The following is a 13,482-nucleotide window of genomic DNA, read 5'->3' as shown; positions in this document are numbered from 1 at the left end:
GCTGGGAGTTTGTGGCAAGTGGTAGGCTTGGTGTGGCCTGGTTGGGGAGTGTGGAAAGCCAGGCTTTTAGACAAGGAAGCTGAAGAAGAAGGCATAGGACTGAGGAAGGAAGAGCCAGCATTTATTGGGCACCTACTGTCGTGGCAGGCACTCTGCTGTATCACGTTCGTTTACCACTCTCTGCGCTATTATTCCTACTTTGCCGGAGAGAAAACTCCAGCTTGGAGTGGTTAAATTGCTCAAAGTATTTCAATTATGACCCATTGTTTTATTTAACCCATTTGGAACCAGGAAGCAACAAGTGCTGCTTTTCTATGTCTTGTCCGTGTTTTAAAAGTGAACAGAGAGGGCTGATGAACTAACTGCCTTTAACAACTTGTAGGCTACAGGCTGATGAAACGTGTTTATTGGGCCGTTAAAAGCCTCACTTATTAAGGAGATGATTTTATAAGCTCTTCCTGGTAACAGCTCCATTGGATATTGGCCACCTTTTTTTGGTAGTGAAGGCAACTGGCATACAGACAGACTAAGCTGCTGGCCACACAGCATATCATTTCATTGATGGGCCTTCTGTCTCCACTTTGGGTTTCTGACTCTTCAGCATTTCTGTTCCTCAGACCTACGCTGTCCCCCAGTTATGATCGTGTCTGAGTTGCTGGGCAGCCCAGTCCTCTCCTGGGATGATGCTAAGAGCTGTCAGATGTGGCCTTGAGGATAAGGTCAGAGGGAAATCTCTTCGGGGTAACTTTTTTTTCTTCTTAGTTGCCTTTTTGTCTACCTAGCTCTCTGTGCTTGAAGGAGGAGGTTGATTAAGGAAGCGCAGAAGTTGAGTGCAAACTTAAGTCTTCAATGGGATGTGTTTGAATCAGCGCTAGCTTTAATCTCTGGAATAGATAGATGAATTGCCATTAATTAGGTCCCTCCCTTTTCCATGCTTGGTAGAGAAGGTGGGGCCTCACAGAGTTGAAGTTCTGGAAGCTGGTCCTGACATCTAAGGAAAAGATGAAATAGGGTTTGGATTTTATCCTCAAGGGCAGGATTTCAAACCCTAGTTTTACCACAATGCAGAGCTGTGTAGGTTTCCAAGGGAAGTTAAGTTCATTTTAGTTAATACTTTAGGAAAAAAGTAGGATAGCATTTGGTCTGGCAAGATGCCATGTACAGCTTCTGGGGATGAGGGGGTGACACGGTGTGCAAGGGAACCACAGAGCGTTGGGATCTTTTAAAGGATGAATTACTGTGCAGTGGTTGCCAGCTTTTTTTCTGTTAGCCAGGGAGCCCCTTTTATGGCACAAAGCTCAGTGACTAAAAGGACTGCTCAGGTTGAAGGAATGGAAGCACCCGTTTCATCCCCGAGGAGCCGAAGTCAGGGAAACTCAGCCCTGTGTCCTGGTCTTTGCTCTCCCAGCAGGTTCCACTCCGCACACAGGTGCACACCTCTGCCTGTAAGTCAGCCTTAGTGCAAGCATCTTGTGGGAGCCCCAGAGAGGAACCGGTTGGCTTCCTAAGGATCTGTAGTCTCAAGGGGAGGCCCCTTTGTCACTGTTTCTACATCGGAGGTGCTGCCATCACCCAGTTAGGGGCTTCTTTGATGGATCCCACATCCCATGTGGGCCCCTGGTCTAGAATGCCCGTCCCATGGCTGGCACTTGTGTGCTGTGGGAGTTGGTCGTGCTGCACGCAGATGATGTCTGGCCGCTCCCCACATGGGGCCTGGAACGGGGAGGAAACTGGCCTAGGTGGTACGGGGCAGTAAGCAAACCAAGCTCATCTGTTCTGCTCAGGCTCAGTTAGAGCCCCGGACGTTTACAACTCACCGTGCTCAGGCCTGGGGTATGAAGGTGAGTAAGAAGACACAGTTGTTTTATTCTGGGGGCAGGGGGACTTCTCTACCAGAATTGATAGTACATTGCTATTGAGCCTTTCTATCTTATTGCATACATGAATATCTCACTTAGTTCTGTGGCACCTCGTGCCTTTTCTGCGTGACGCTGGGTTCCATTCCTACCATCTGTGAGGTCTGAGGACAGGCCAGGAGCTGCAGGGCAGAAAGGAGCTGGAGTCAGGTGAATTGCAGTGCTCCTGATTCCATGTTGGGGGTGGTTTTTCCTCTTACCTGGTTTGGCCCTCCCATTACAGTTTTAGGCCGTTTCCTGCATTGGGGAGCTCTGGAATTTTGTAGCCTTTCCTTGTCCCAATACATGCATCTGTAGGGAAGGAGTGAGCCGCTTTGTCCCCACTGGTGGTAGAGAGAGGAGAGAACTGTTCTCCTCTGACTGGCTGAGGTCTCTCGAGTTTCTTCCATGGTAGTACCAGGATCTTGTTTGTTCACTCGGAACCCACGAGGTCCTTTGTTTTTTCTCTTTGATTCAGTTGCTGACATCTGGGTTTTCTCACTTGCAGCTCCTCAACCGCCTGCCCCTGGAGTGAGGGGCCCCTTCCTGGTGCTGAGCCTCAGCGTCCTCATCTGTGAGATGGGGCTGGGGGTGCTGCATGGCCTGTCTCAGCCACTGGGAGGCAAAATGAGATTGGGGAGGACTGAGGTGCCTGGTCCTGTTCTTGGTGCACGTGGGGCCGGGGTGCATAGGATGTAATTCCAGCCTGCAGCTTGCTGCCTAGTTGGGGGAATGGGACACTCAGGAGAGTGACATTATGAGACAGATCAATTGAGTGATACAAATACAAACAGGCTTTTTCCTCCTTTTGAAGCTCTACTACATGCTTTCCGCAAATACTCTCATCCACCCCTAGTGGCTCTAATTACCATCTAAGTGTGGAGGGCTCCCCAAACTGTTTTCACAACAGGCCTCTCTCGTGGAGCAGAAGTGGCAGAACATGGTGACTGCTGGTGGCACTCTCTACTGTGTGCTCAGAGCTGAATTTCTCCTCCTCGTCCCCTCCGTGCCTCCTCTTTAGTTTCCTGGAGAGCTGGCTGACTTGGCTTCGCTACAGTTAAGAGGATGGAGACAGTAGTGTTTGCTGGAGAAGCCAAGGAAGGCTTCGAGGAGGGACTGGGGCTTGAGCTGGGTGTTGAAGGGGTACTCTGCGTGTGCAGAGGAAAAGGAGGATGTTCTGGGTGGGAGATGCAAGAACAAACTCCTAGCTATGAGAGGAGCAGTGTGTTTTCAGGTTGCAGAAATTAGACCAGCCTGAGTGAGCAGGGCATTGGCTCTGGGTGGGTGGAGATGCAGAGGTAATCTGAAGGACCATGATGGCTAGGCGGAGCAAGGGGTTTATACACCACCTGGGGCTGAACTTGTCAGAAGTTAAAGCTGGAGGAATTTTTAAAAAAGAATAACCCCAGGCGTTTCCAGTGGGATGAGTGCAGTTGGCTGCTGATTGTCAGGTGTGGATTATCTATTATTCATTAGAGGTTACCTGGGCCTTTTGTTCTCTCCCTACTCTCTTCAGGTACCAGCCACCTTTTCTTCATCCACTCTGTCCTTGATGGTCACAAGTAAAAGCTCCAGCCATTGTGGTTTTTCTTTTGGTTCTGTTAATTGTGTTGAGAAGGAAGTAGTGGAGGAACTTGAAAGTGATGGTTGAAAAGAGGTTTCTGAGAGAAAGGCAGATTTTGTTTATTCCTCTGTGTATTTGTTCAGGCACCCGTATTGCAGGTGACAGATACTTAGCTCAAACTGTATTAGTCAGAAAAGAGAAATTTATTGTATAATATTCCAAAACCTTGGGATGAATTGGAGTAACTGGCCTTGGGATGTTTGATCCAGAATGCCGCGGGCTTTTCCCGTGGGCCTGGAACATGACCTCAGGCCCCTCTTGGCTTCATCTCCACAAACCCCTGACCAGAGAATAAAGGGAGCCGTATCCAGTAAACCAGGCAGAAGAATCTCACGGGAGGATTCTGATTGGCCTGACTAGGGTCACATGTCCGTGTGAGACCCAGTCACCGTGGCTGGGGCTAAAGGACTAAGATTGGCCCAGCAGTGGACCCAACCAATAAGGTAGGGTGATTGGCAGCTCGTACCAGTACCATGTGGTTCTTTAGAATGGGGAGAAGCAGTTCTCCAAAAAAAGAAGAGCAGAAAGGATGTCGTGCAGGTAAAGCAGCAGGTGAATGTCCAGGATGTGGTCTCATCTTTGTGTGATGATGCAATTAGCAGATGAGGTCATTGCTGGAGGGGGGTGGTTGGAGGTTGTCAGATTTCACTAGGTTTTAGACCTTGAGCAAGGCATTTAACCTTTCTGAACTTATCTCCCTCTCTACAACATGATGAAAACAGTACCTACTTCACTGTGCTATTTGACAATGCATGGTGGGAGAAAAGGAGCATTTGTTACTATTAGTGTGCTGAGTAATGCAGCCTGGAGCCAGCCTTAGGACCAGAAGCCTGGGATCCTCCTGATCTGAGGGTTACGGGAGAGCTCCTGGTAAACTGTGCTGAACAGATGTCAGGGTTGCTTTTACTGTGGCTGTGGGTCATCAAGAGTAGAATGTAGTCTCCATGAGCCAAATTCGCTGTTGTATTCCCGATGCCTAGAATAGAGCCTGCCCCAACATGGGCGTTCAGTAAATTTCTGTTGGATGGATGAGTAGTCAGCTGTGTGGCGAATGAGTGATGTGTCCCTGCATAAGTCCAGATTCTCTTCAGAAATAAGTGCAGATTCTTAAGTGGTGACTTCACAGTGACAGAAGGCTGTGGGAGTGCAGGAAGGCTAGGGTGAGTTCCAGCGGCACTCACGGATGTCCCCACCCACAGCATGTCTGTGATGGAAGCAGGTGGTGTGACATTGGTGTCTGAAGTCTCCATGGTCACCCCTCAGGTACCAGCATTGTGGGACTGGCTGCCAGGAGCCATGCGGAGCGACCACACTGCCTGTGTAGGATTGGAGAGCCCTTCGCTTTTTGCACTTAGAATTTGAAATTCAGCTTGGTGTCCTCGAAAGAGTTTTGGATGGGGATCTGCTCCTAACTGTACAACGTCTTGACCTTGGATGAGCCTCTTAACTACCTGGGGCTTGTTTTTTTCCACGTAGAAGGCTGGAAGAAGTAAAGCTGGAAGAAGTTCAGTGTTGACTGAGGACTTTCTCAGTCCTGTAGGGTTCTCAGTACTTGCAGGGTGGCCTTAGGTCCAAGGAAGCTTGGTGATGGGGTTGGAGTAGATTTCTAAGACGTTTCTTCCAGGTCTCTACCATGATTACTATTTTTTAAAAAGAATTAACTAATTTATTTTGGGCTGCGTTGGGTCTTCGTTGCTACGTGTGGGCTTTCTCTAGTTGCGGCGAGCGGGGGCTACTCTTTGTTGCGGTGCACGGGCTTCTCATTGCGGTGGCTTCTCTTGTTGCGGAGCATGGGCTCTAGGCGCATGGGCTCAGTAGTTGTGGCTCGTGGGCTCTAGAGTGCAGGCTCAGTAGTTGTGGCACACGGGTTTAGTTGCTCTGCGGCATGTGGGATCTTCCCAGAGCAGGGCTCGAACCCGTGTCCCCTGCATTGGTAGGCGGATTCTTAACCACTGCGCCACCAGGGAAGTCATGATTACTAATTTTTGATTTAGTGTTAGTGTTAAGTGATTTTCGTACTCTGGCTTTCTATTTCCTGAAAAAGAGAGCAACGTAGGAGTTGTCTTAATTTTTTGTTCCACCTCATTCCAACCACCTGTACATTCTGCAGGCCATTTCGAGGGGGTTCTTTATTAATTTCCTGTAATCTTGGGAAGATGTGAGCCACGGAAATAGTGGGCATAAAGCAAGAGGACTGAACTCCCTATCAGTCTGTGCAGTAGGGATGCCGAACATGTTCAGCAGAGAAGAATTTTAAATGGGATTGAGTTGGGGAGATATTGCATTTTTTTTCACCTTTTCCCTGGGGCAGATTGCATATCTCTGAATTGTGTGTGTCTGTTGATCTTTTTGAGACAGAGTTCCACGAAAGTGGTACAGAAATATTTTAAATTAAACAGATGTTTGGAGTGTTCCATGTTGGCCATCCAGTTCTAAACCCTTGGTGGGTAATTGTGAGGTGACTGTTGACCTTGATGTTGGTTTTTTTAATACCGTGGTAAAATATACATAGCATAACATTTACCATGTGAACCATATTTTTCTATTTTTTTAGTTGTGGTAAAATATGCATAACATAAAATTACTGTTGTATTTATTTTTAAGTGGACAGTTCAGTGGTATTAAGTACATTCACATTGTTGTGCAACCGTCCCTACTATCCATCTCTAGAACTTTTTCTTTTTTTTTTGGCTACGCTGGGTCTTCGTTGCTGCCCTCGGGCTTTCTCTAGTTGCGGTGAGCAGGGGCTACTCTTCGTTGCAGTGCGCGGGCTTCTCATTGCGGTGGCCTCTACTGTTGGGGAGCACAGATCCCAGAGCGCACGGGCTTCAGTAGTTGTGGCTCGCAGGCTCTAGAGCTCAGGCTCGGTAGTTGTGGCGCACATGGGCTTAGTTGTTCTGTGGCATGTGGGATCTTCCCGGACCAGGGATCGAACCCGTGTCCCCTGCACTGGCAGGCGGATTCTTAACCACTGGACCACCAGGGAAGTCCCTCTAGAACTTTTTCATCTTTCAAACCTGAAACTCTACCAATTAAACAATAACTCTCCATTCTCCCCTCCCCCTAGCCCCTAGCAACCACCATTCTACTTTCTGTCTCTGTGAATTTGACTGCTCTAGGTATCGCATATAAAAATGGAGTCATATAGTATTTGTTATTTTGTGACTGGCTTGTCTTCACTCGGCATAATGTCTTTATGGTTCATCCATGTTATATAGCATGTGTCAAAATTTCCTTCCTTTATTTAAAAATTTTTAATTGTAGTAAAGAACACAAAATATAAAATTCACCATCTTAACCATTTTAAGTGTACAGTTTAGTAGTGCTAAGTATATTCACATTGTTGTGTAAGAGGTCTCCAGAGCTTTTTCATCTTGCAAAACCAAAACTCTGTCTCCATTAAACAATAACTCCTCATTCCTCCCTCCCCCACCTCTGGGAACCACCATTCTCCTTTCTGTTTCTATGAATTTGTTTACTTTAGATGTCCCGTGTAAGTGCAATCACACAGTAGTTGTCTTCTTGTGCCTGACTTATTTCACTTAGGGTAATGTCCTCAAGGTTTATCCGTGTTGTGGCATGTGACAGGATTTCTTTCCTTTTTAAGGCTGAATAATATTCCAGTGTATGTATGTACCACATTTTGTTTATCCACTCATCCACCGGTGTACTTTTGGGTTCCTTTCATCTCTTGGCTATTGTGAATAAAACTGCTATGAACATTGGTGCAGAAATATCTCTTTGAGGCCCTACTTTCAGTTCTTTTGATTATATATCCAGGAGTAGAATTATGGATCATGTGGTAATTCTGTGTTTATTTTTTGAGGAATTTCCATACTGTTTGCTTTGAGTTTTAATTAAGGAAATCCCTACTGTCCACAGCACCTTGACTCAGGGGTGAGTGGCCTGGCTGGAGTCCTAGTTCAACATTTTATTGTTTTCTTCTAAAAGTTGTATATTTTTCCCCCAGACTCATTTTGGAAAGCCTTAGCACAATTCCTTTGGACCAGAAATAAAGATTTTAGTTTCAGTAGTCATCTGTGACTCTTTTGAGGGCAGAAGTTGTTGACCATAGCATCCCAGCAGCATTCATATCTGGCAGCCAGGGGGTGTTCACACATTTTCTTCATGTTTGCAGTAGTACTAGTATCTCCATCCCCAAAGGCCTCCGAGTATATTAGTTATTTCCGCTTTGTAGACACTTGCTCCTTACCCCATTCAGGGTTGGTTTGGTTACATAGACTTGAATCCAGGGTTAACTGGCTATCAAGATTTTCTTTAGCAAAACCTAGATCAGCATTTCCCAAGGAAATATCTTCTAGACAGTAGTTTGGTGGGATGTCAATGGTGTTATTTGTAAAAAGGTTCTCTGGTCAAGTACATTTGAGCAGTGTTGGTTTGAGCAGGTCACACAGGCTCCTTTACTGGGAGCCTCTCAAGCACCAGTAAGCCAGTGTGCTTTGGGACTTTACTGGAGGGGTTCACTATGCAGCGTTTCCCAAACTGATTTGACCACAAAACCCTTTTTCACTGAGCATCTTGCAACATTAGTGTTCTGAGAGGTGCACTCTTGGAAAACTTCAGCATTAGTGCAGGGAACTGGAACATCAATGTATACCATGGTTTTTCGAATTTTCCCCCAGCTCTTTCATTCAAGGAACCAAAACGTTAAACGTTCCCATTCTTTTGAATTCTGCTACCAGCTGAAATGGGCATATGTGATTCTGGGGCTAGTAGATTTTTTGGATATGTTGACAATTCAGATGTGTAGTGGATTCTGGGACCAGTAGATTTTTTCGGTGTGTGATCTTGCACAAGATGTTTGACCTCTCTGGGCCTCAGTTTCCCCAGTGTGGCTTAACAAGAATGAAGTCTTGTTCGTGATGGTTATTCTTTGAGATGGTTAAACCTCTTGCGGTCTTCTCTAGAGCTGGGCTTTGGTCCATAGTTGGGGTTTCCAGGGGCACCTTGGAAGGATGTATAGAGACCTGTTCAGGGGTTTGGTGACTGCGGGTCCAGGACAGGTTAGCTCTTGGGCAGACCTTTTCTGAGCCCTGGGGAGTTGTTGGGCTGGAGAGCTAGAAGATGGCCTGGAGAGTGATAAGTTATTTCTGGGAAGATAGGTGATACAGATGAATGACCTGGGTGGCCTGAGCATCATTGGTGTGTTTGGAGCCCAGGAGTAAGGACACAGAGAGCTGAGTGTCATGAACCCAGACTTGGGGACCCCCACAAGTTTAAATCTTGGCTCTTTAATCTTAGTCTGTGTGACTGTAACAAGGCACTTAACCTCTCTGGGTTTTCTTTTTCGTTATCTATAAAAGGGCTAATATTCTCCTCCTAGGGCTTTGGTGAGGATCGAGGTGATTTATGTGAGGCGAGGGCAAGCTGTTGCTGCTGCTTCTGCTCTTGGGGGTAGCCTGCCCTTGAGTAGAGAGCCAATCCCCTTGCCCTTGGAATCAGGAGGTGTCACAGGGTACAGAGAGATGCTCAAGGGGGAGTCGAGAGTGGGCATGGACCAGGAAGCCCACATTCCTGAGGCTGCTCAGAACACACTTTCACAGTTTTCTGGTCCTGGAGCCTGCCATTAAGGAGGGCACTGCCATGAGCTACGAGGAGTTCCGCTCCAAAAGGACCTTGGGAAGAGTTATTTTAAAGGAAAGGAGACTTAGAGGGGCTTGGATGCTTGTTTTCAGATGGACGTGGGCAGGTGATTAGACCTGATTCTTTCTGACCCCAGAGAGACGACTGGTAGAAGATACTGGGAGGTAGAATTGAGCTCAAGATAAGGAAGAGGCCTTCCCTGGTGGCGCAGTGGTTAAGAATCCGCCTGCCACTGCAGGGGACACGGGTTCGAGCCCTAGTCTGGGAAATTCCCACCTGCCGCGGAGCAGCTAAGCCCGTGCACCACCACTACTGAGCCTGTGCTCTAGAGCCGGGGAGCCACAACTACCGAAGCCCGCGCGCCTAGAGCCCGTGCTCCGCAACAGGAGAGGCCACCGCAGTGAGAAGCCCACGCACCACAAGAGTAGCCCCCGCTCGCTGCAACTAGAGAAAGCCGCGTGCAGCAACAAAGACCCTACGCAGCCAAAAATAAATAATAAATAAATAAATATATATATTTAAAAAAAGATAAGGAAGAACCTTTCTTCCTTCCTCCCTGCCTTAATTTTATACTATATATTATAAAAAATTTAAACATATGCAGAGATGGAGAGGATAATATAATGAATACCCAGCTCTCCTAATAACTTCTGTTTTCTGTAATTTTTTTTTTTTAGTTATTTGTTTATTTTTGGCTGCGTTGGGTCTTCGTTGCTGCACGAGCTTTCTCTAGTCGTGGCAAGCGGGACCTAGTCTTCATTGCGGTGCACGGGCTTCTCATTGCGGTGGCTTCTCTTGTTGCGGATCCCATTTTCTGTAATATTTTGAAGCAAATCCCAGACAGCCTATCACTTCCTCCATAAATACTTGAGGAGGTATCTCTAAGAGATAAGGCCTTTAGAAAAAAAATATAACCAGAAGACCAGTTTTACACCCAACAATCTTTTATTTTAAACATCTTTATTGGAATATAATTGCTTTACAATGTTGTGTTAGTTTCTGCTGTATAACAAAGTGAATCAGCTATACATATATCCCCATATCCCCTGCCTCTTGCCTCTCCCTCCCACCCTTCCTATCCCAACAACCAACAATATTAATAATTTCTTAATGTCATCTCATATCCAGTTGATACTCAGTTTTCCTTGTTGCAGAACTGCCTCTTTATAGATGGTTTGTTCAAATCAGGATTTTCATAAGGTCCACACGTTGCCTTTAGTTGATGCTCCTTTCTGAGTCTCTTTTAGAATCCCCAGCAGCCCCCCCTTCCCTGGGCCTTTTGTTTAAGGTAGAACTTGTTTTAATGGTCTGTGCCATCCAGCTATGGAGTGGACTGTTGTAGGTGGTGACGTCCCTTCCCCGAGAGCCCACATAGATGGTGGGTGAGCATGGGATGGTTACGTTAGAGAATGGGTTGTGGAGTCTGATCGTAAACCCCTTTAGCCTCAGTTTTCTCACAGGGCTGTTGGGAACAATTAAATGAAGTAACATGTGAAATGTAACTGTTCTTTATGAGTTAAATTTTTTAATTTTTGCCTTTTTTTTTTTTTTTAAGCTGTAGGATGCTTTTCATTAACTGGACTCTTACATGAAAGCCAGATATATAAGATAGACAGGTGCTGTGGTGAACAGGTATGGAGGCCTGGAGCTTGCCCTTTTCCCCATGGACTCCCTGAGGTGCCTCCGCACAGTTCCCTCGGGTTCTCCAGAGTTCTGTGGAACAGGGTTTGAAAACCAGTGTGCTTGGATGCTTTTGTTTTAAGATGCTCTCCATGAAGAGGGAGGTGAAGAGCTACCCAAAGCCTCACCTTCCTTTGCCTGAGCTGAGCTGGGTTGGTGAGTCACAGCTGGACTCAGAGGCTGCTGCCAGTGGTAGCTGTGCTTCCACCAGATACTCTTGTCTTTGTCTGCTTCCTCTGTTTACCTTTGTAGGTTTCCTTTCAGGATGAACCATGCTGTCAAAAATGACAAGTGACCACAGTGCAGCTAATAAAAAAAAACCGCTCTCTGCTACACAAGACAAGCGATTGGGAAGGAGCAGAGTGAAATCCCATCAGATGGGGTCAGGTGGGAAGTGGTTACCTTTTCTGAAAACTTCTTTTATTTTTTTTTTTTTTTTAATACTATCACTGACTGGCCCTACCCCTACATTCCGTAAGAGAATTGTTAGTTGTTGTTGCATAAATAAGCCCCTTCTGATATGCAGCCTGCAGGTGGGATTTGTGGAGCTGCCTGTGTGGGAAGCCAGCAGAGATGATCGCTTGTGACTCTGAGCTGCAGCCTTGGTGGCCGTCTCAAGCCAGGGTGTGTTTTTTCTACCCACAGTGTTTTTCTAGGTATGGCCTGTCTCTCCCAGGTGGCTCTCAGGCCTCTCTCTGAGTCAGCTTCAGGTTACTTGTCTGGATGGTAACCGTCAGACTCCTTAAGATGGCCTGGGACTCCCAAACGAATATTCTTGTATATCATTTTGACCACTGCAAATCTGCTGTCCAAATGTGGTGAAAAATCTGTCCAGCCAATAGTGAGTGATGGGATAACAAACACATGGGAAGAAACTTAATTATCTTTATATTCTGATGTAAGAAGTCATACGTTAGAGAAGTATAATGACCTTTTCAATACTCAGGATAACCTCCATTCGTCTTGCTCAGGGTAACCTCACTTTCTTCTCATCTGGCCAGAATTTTCGTTTCCTGTTTATGTTTCTTAAGCAGCTTAAGATTGTCGAGTATCGCGGCTGGAAGGGATCTGAGAGACCACTTTGCCCAGACTGCTGATTTTATAAATGAGAAATAGCAGAGTCCAAAGACACAAAGGGACTCCACCGGGCTCTCATAGCATGCCTCGGTGCAGCTGGACGCAGGATCCAGGTCTCTTCCCAGGCCGGGGCTCCTTCCAAGGCATCTCCACCAGCCACAGGCTGGGCGGGGAGTCTCAGGAGCCTTGACTGGTTTTTTCTGATCCAGGCCTGGCTTTGCAGGCACCAGCCTTTCCAGCATGTAACAGGGCGTCGCAGTTCATGGAGTTGTGCTGCAGCTCTCCTTCCTGACCATTGAGAAAAAATCTTTTATCAGACCATGCAGTTGTTATTTATGTTCCACAAATGGGCAGACTAGGCCAAGAGAGGTTTGTCCCCTTGCTCAGGGCCTCCAGCTGCTGAGAGGCTGGGCAGGCTTTGGAGTCTTGGTCAGTTTCTTTATAGAATCTGCATTTGTTCTGTATCCTGGGCCATCCTGTGAAGGTCCCCAGTGATATTTCTGTGTCCTGAGCCTTGGACACCCCTCCTCTTCTTTGTGACAGGGTTCATTCATTGAGCAGACATGTTCTGAGCACCTGTCACACAGGGGGTACTCTCCGAATGCAAACATAGGACGTGACATCTAAATTTAGTGCTGAGTCAGAGAATGGGTGTGATGTTGGCAGGAGGTACCTCCTTGTCTCATTCTTTTTATGACACAGCAAAAACTTCTAGGGCTGACTGTGTGGTTTCTTATTGCTTAGTCACGGGACAGAGTTCAAAAAGCAAAATGACGCCACTGAGCCTCTTGCCCCAGAGGAAAAAACCTTTAATAAAGATAAGAGGGTAAAGGCCCTGTGGACACTGAGCCGGCCACCCCCATGGCCAGCCTCGGTGGGAACTGGATCCAGGAAAAAGCAAGAGAATAACAAACCGAAAATGTGCTGGCTCTGGGTCCTTCTCCTGGAAAAAATATAGCTGAACCTGAAGCAGCTTAGAATTTCGGGCCCGTGTGTGAGAGTTTATTATATACGACCGTCTCCTCCGTAAGATGTTAGGGAAAAACCCGAATGAGCTTTTTGGCCAATCCAACATTAGGACTTCCCATGTGAAAATTCAGCAGAGGTGGTCACTGTCTTCTTGCATGAGATCACTCAGCCTTTAGGGTGGAGACCGGGCTGAGTCGGGTCCAAGTTTTATCTGTCCAACTGCCTGTCCGTCTGCCCATCCATCATCCATCCAGTGTGAACTGGTCAGTGCTCCGACCAAGCGCTGCTGAGTGCTGAGCACGCAGAGGTGAGAAAGACATTAGCCTCGCTCATGAGCGACGCCACAGTCCCGTGCTGGACGCCCCGACTTGGATTTGCTCTTTTAGATGGAAGGTATATCCTATTCTTCCTCAGAGGTGTTCATTTTTGGTTGTGCTGCCTCTTCCGGAGCTTTTAGAAATGCTGGAAAGTCATCAGCTTAGCTTATTGACCTGCTTCTCCTCACCTTCCATTTTGTGGTTTATAGCAGATGACAAGTGTATTTGCAGAAACCTGTACGATTCTCAAAACAGTGACAAAGAAGATGGCTCCTGCCCACCAGGAGTTTATTGTCTCATTGGAAAGCCCAAGCCC

At 46.8% G+C, this 13,482-nt stretch overlaps 1 protein-coding gene across 1 annotated transcript in view; it reads left to right on the top strand.

The window, feature by feature from the left end:
* Positions 1-13,482, top strand: part of DLG5 (discs large MAGUK scaffold protein 5) — a 118,055-nt gene that overhangs the window by 1,133 nt on the left and 103,440 nt on the right. The window lies entirely within an intron of this gene.

This window comes from Neophocaena asiaeorientalis, unplaced genomic scaffold (genome assembly GCF_003031525.2).
Source record: "Neophocaena asiaeorientalis asiaeorientalis breed wild unplaced genomic scaffold, Neophocaena_asiaeorientalis_V1.1 scaffold517, whole genome shotgun sequence".
NCBI classification, from domain to species: domain Eukaryota; kingdom Metazoa; phylum Chordata; class Mammalia; order Artiodactyla; family Phocoenidae; genus Neophocaena; species Neophocaena asiaeorientalis.
Note: the sequence above shows the minus strand (reverse complement) of the source record. Positions and strands in the feature narration are given on the sequence as shown.